Genomic DNA, 5,400 nt, shown 5'->3' with positions numbered 1-5,400 from the left:
AGAGGAGATGTATGTGCAACATTGTTATGAAGGAGTACAAGATGTGATATCTTAGATATCACCTTGTGTTGCTGAACACTAGTACAGATAAGGAAGATGACCTCAGAGGCCATTAGTACACAAGCTAGTACCTGACTTGTGTGAAGAGATGGAGAAGTGTTGTCAGTGGTTACCTGGGATGAAGAGGCAGAATGTTATTTGAATCACTTCAACACTGGAAGAGAAGAATGAACTGGTATTGTATGAGGTTGCAAAACAAAAAGTCTCCCACCAAAAGAAGTTGCAGTCATCTTGAGAAGAGTCAGAGGAAGTCTGAAATGTTTGTCACCCTGACAAACCGGTAGAGGAAGGAACATCCTTGATCAAGAAGAAAGGATGTGTAAATGTAAGTATAGGAATCTGATCTCTCTAAAAGAAGATAGGAAGCTTGAGTAAGAATGAGGACATGATGTCATCAAGAGTGGTAACTGGTATATGAGTCCATTTGTTGTATAAGAAAGATGAAGTAGCAGAAGATATCTTTGACTTAGCAGTCTTGAGACTGGTTTGAGAGTTCCATTTACAATTCAAGATGAGAGAAGATATGAAAAGATAATCAGTAGAATGGTTGAGATCGGAAGGGTTAGCAAACTAACCTAATTAAGGAACTAGTAGGGTGGTTGGTCAGTGATCCTACTTGGACCAATTTGAAGTGTCAATCTGGTAGATAATCATCATGGAGTCAACATGGAAAACCCACGATTGGATAAAGATAGAATGTACATCAATAAGGTTGTTGCAGGGTAGGTCAACTTTAATGAAAGACCCCTTAAATCATGGACTTGCTGCAGAGAGATTGTAGGAGTTTGGGGCTCGAGGTCTAGAAGAAAACTACGAGCTAGCTAAGAGATATTGAGAAGATTGAAGCGATGAAGGAAATAATCCAAAAGATCTTTCATGAATGATCAAAGGATTTGCCATGAGGGTAAAAACCAATTCGCCAGGATTGAAGGGCATGATCAAGGAGATGCAACCATGGTAGAGATATGCATTTAGATGTCAGAAAGATCAGATCCTACAAGATCTGATTGGATTTAGTTTGCCTCGAGGATGGTGAGGAAACCCTAACCACCTAAATTTTGAATTGGCACTTGGTGGGAAATCTTGGCTATAAGTAAAAAGGCCTAAGAGATTGTTTTTTGCTGCTAAATAGAGAGAATATTGTATTATTGTGAAGTTGTATACTTCTATAAGTAAAAGTCAAGATCAGTGGAGTGTTCAATGTGAAAGAGAGGGAGAGTGAACCTAGTTGAAGCTTTCAACCGGTTGGAGAGAAGAACCGTTAGTGACTATACCAGCAGAGTGTGAAACTGGTGATGTGTAGAGAGTAAGGTGGAAATCCAACAAAGTAGCAATAGGTACAGAGTAGGAAGAAGAGTAAGTCGGTAGAAGAGAGAAGTACTTCACTGACAAAGTAAGACATTTGATAAGGTTGCAAGATTCACTTGTAACAAGATAATAACTTATGTATTTGAAGTTTTCTTTATGAACACTGAGTTGTAGCTCGGTGCAAGGGTTGGTGCTCCTTTGGGTTGTAGCCCATAAATCTATTAGTGGTTGTAGCTCCTTGGGTTGGTGCCCTAAACTTTGTAACTATGTTTTACTGTGAGGTTAGATTGGAGCAGTAGACTCCAACAACATTGCTCACCGAGGTTTTTCCCACATTGGGTTTTCCTCATATATACTAGGGTTATGTGATGTCTCCTTGTGTGTGTGTGTGTTTGTATTTGAGATAAGTTTTAGTGCTAACCAGTAAATTTGCTTTGTGCTTGATTCACAAACTCCTGTCACCCTCAAAGGAAAGCCAAAAGGAAAATTTTTGAGAACTGCTGATTCACCCCCTCCCCCTCTCAGTGGTGCATTGTGTCTAACATAGCATATGACACAAAATATGTAGCAGGACGATAAATTAGAAGACTCGTATGACTGTGTCTGGACAAAGGTTAAATTTTGAGTTTTCAATGACTGAGTATGACTAGTTTTGAGGCGGACGAAGTTTACACTGACTGACAAGGACCAATTTTTGATATAGGACTGATTTTCAAAAACCGACAAGGACTAGTTTTTGACACTAACAAAGTTTATCATTGAGTTATTTGGTATTGTTTTCTCCACTTTTGGTATTCCAGTTTCAATTTCAAGGATGAAAACATAGAAAACACGCAATACAAGTAATAACTTCAATCATAGCATGCAAAGCCTATGGAAGTTGGCTTAGAGAAGAAAACCTTTGCTTGCTGACTTAGGTACACACCCAATAGCTAATCAGAATATGGCCACTGAGTCTCATGCAATGGATTCTCAACGTTGTATTAGCCGACTCCAAATGCTAATGGGGCCCCAATATGGCAGCGATATGACAAGTGTCTTGGGAGAGTTACTATCTCTCTTGCACAAAGATTATCAACCTTTTGGAGGTGAATTGGGTAGCTTCTGATTTGAATTGGAACTAGTAAGGGGTCCGTTCGGCACATCGAGGTATAAACTCAATTAGGAGGTCTCCTAGCTATTCCCGAGCACTATCGTTGACTTGATTTTTATCAAATCAAGTTTGTTTTATAGTGGGTTGGAGTACTTGGTGTTTAGTCATTCCCACTTGGGTCATTCCTCTCTCACCGACCGTAATGGCTATAGAGTTATTAGCTCCTCGGGAGGGCAGGCCCGCTAAAGATATGCAAAACTCAAACTTAAAGAAAATGCCTCAAGGGTTGGGATTTTGATTGTCTATAGAGACAAAAGCATACTCTCCTACCTCTCAGAATTCTCTTAAAACACAAAATAAAAATTTGTTCTTTAACCAGATAGCAAGTTAGGTGCCTAAAAATGAATTTTAAGGAATACACGATGTTTGGTTGATTCTCTTTAGGCAACATGCAAAAACAACGCATTAGTACTCATGTTGTTTTATTCTTCGACAGGTGTATATTCGATTGGTAAATTCTTTGACAAGCGTTCTGCAAGAAACTGGTTAGGCTATGAAAATCTTAGGCAGACAAAAGACAATTCAGGGTTAGCGTTAGTGTAATCAAAATTGAATAGAAAACCTGAAGAATGAAACTTTTATTAACCCAACAGAATACAAAATCATATGAAAATTATCACAAAATAAAATGACAAAAGCCTTTTATCGTACGAGCTAGAACTAAGCATGAAACAATAGAAGAAAAAATCAGATATTCAGAACAAAATTTCATACGAGTCCATTTACTGGTTCACACAATAAAACAAAGACTTTGATAGAATGTCGTACGATACAGTAATACCACTTGTATGATATTTCACAGAGATTGTACAGACGAAACCTGCAGGATAAAAAAATGATTTTCAGGCCGAAGTATTGAATTCCATGTCCCACGGTGGGTGCCAAAAATGTGTGTGTGAAAAGTGGACCTGTATCTATATCTGGAATACACAACACTTCAATTAAGTCAGTAGATGCATGGTTAGTAAATCAATAATCAATGAATAATAAACCATTACAAAGTCACTCATTGCCTTCTACTAGATGCGAGTTTAGATTGCTCTCAGATTGCTAAGCTATTCAGTGACTAGACAACACCTAAATGAAGGATTTTTTAAATCTATATGAGCATGAATATGAGCTAAATGGATGCAAGATTTAAGCTATATATGCAAGATTAATCTAACATGATTTAAGCAATATATGAATATTTAAGCTAAATGATTGAAAAAATATGAAATAACTAATATGCAAATTCTCAATGAACCTAGAGCAAAAATAGCATAATAACAATATATTCTCCAGGATCTTTGAATGAGAGATGAGAGCCTGAATTTATAGAAAATTCAGAAAGAAACCAACGGCTGAGATCAAATGATGATGAGAGGTCAAGATTTTCCAAGAGGAAGCACAATCCAGGTGAATTGATGTGATTGGATTCTTTTCTCAGCTTTAAAGGAAATTGAGCTAAAATTAAGATAAAATCAGGTTAAAACTGATCTATTCTCTATTTCATTCAATTTTAATATTTAATTGTTTTAATTGCTTTCTTTGAGATTATTTATCAATTTTTAATTTGTTTTTCAAGATTATCTCCAATTGATTTCTTTTCTCAATTTTAATTTCTTTTTTTGTCAATTAATTCCTTTTTTGATGATTTAATGGCAAATTGATTTATTTAATTAAATATGCTAGGATATTCAATAAAATAAATAGGATAATTGTTTAAAAATGTTTTACTTGGAATGATCAATTAATTAAATAATATTTAATTAATATTGAGTGATTAATTTTTCCATGTGACATTGATGATTTTAGAAATTAATTGTGTGCTCGAGATTGATTTAATTACCTTTGGTTAGGACCTTGGTGATGTTCTCCAAATTAGGGGCTCATGGTTTAGATGATCATTTTTTAGGGTATTACAGATCCCTTCATCTTAGACTTACCAGTCTTCATCTTTTGGTTCTCAGGCACATCTTCACAGTCAAAGTGGTTCTCTAAGGCCTCCAACCAATCCATGACTTCCTCTAGGTTCATCTTGCCAGTGAACATAGGTAGGCTTGCTTTGTCATCACAGCTACCTACTCTCTCAAGGACTTTAAGGAAACTTCTTTGATTTGTAGGTATCCTCTCTCTTGCCTACAAAAATGAATATTCATCATTCCCTTCTTCTTCTTGTTCTTCTTTATCAAAGTCTCCTTTCTTCTTTTCCATCTTACCCTTCAACTTATCCAATTATTTTCTCATCTCTTTGTTTTCTCTCTTACCAACTTGTCGAGTTCAACATTGGTCGTCCTTCTCCCATCACTAGTGTCTTCTCCTTCCGACATCTTGTCAATATTATTCTTCAACCCTCAAGAACCTTTATGGCTTTGATACCACTTGATGTAGAGTGGGAAACTATAAGGCAAGAAGACCCAAAACCATCCTTCTATGCCATGTCTAAGGCCTATCACAACCCCACAACTAGGGTTCTACACACACCAATGCAACCAGTCACCTACTGCACTTCCTAAGGAGGGTTTGGACTGTTCAACAACTAATATCACTCACCCTAGCCTTCCAAAAAAATTTGGAAGTATCCTTTTTACACTTGGGTCAAGAAACCCCTATCTAGGCCTAATCCTAGTAGCCTTGGCAGACTGGTATTCCCCAAATCATTCAAAGTTCTCCCAAAACACTCTAGAAAAAAATTATATATTTGAATACCCTTTTGGGATTTACATACAATTGCAAGAGATTAAGGTTTCACTCTACTCCATCACCCTTAAGCACATACTGAGTTTGTAGACCTAATAGGCCTAATTAGGCCTATTTTCCAAAGAAACTACTTGAAGATGGGGTTCTAGAACCAAACTCACCACTTGGATATGTTACCTAGGCCTCTATTAGACCAA

This window comes from Cryptomeria japonica, chromosome 1 (assembly GCF_030272615.1).
Source record: "Cryptomeria japonica chromosome 1, Sugi_1.0, whole genome shotgun sequence".
In the NCBI taxonomy this organism is placed as follows: domain Eukaryota; kingdom Viridiplantae; phylum Streptophyta; class Pinopsida; order Cupressales; family Cupressaceae; genus Cryptomeria; species Cryptomeria japonica.
This window is presented reverse-complemented; position numbering follows the sequence as displayed.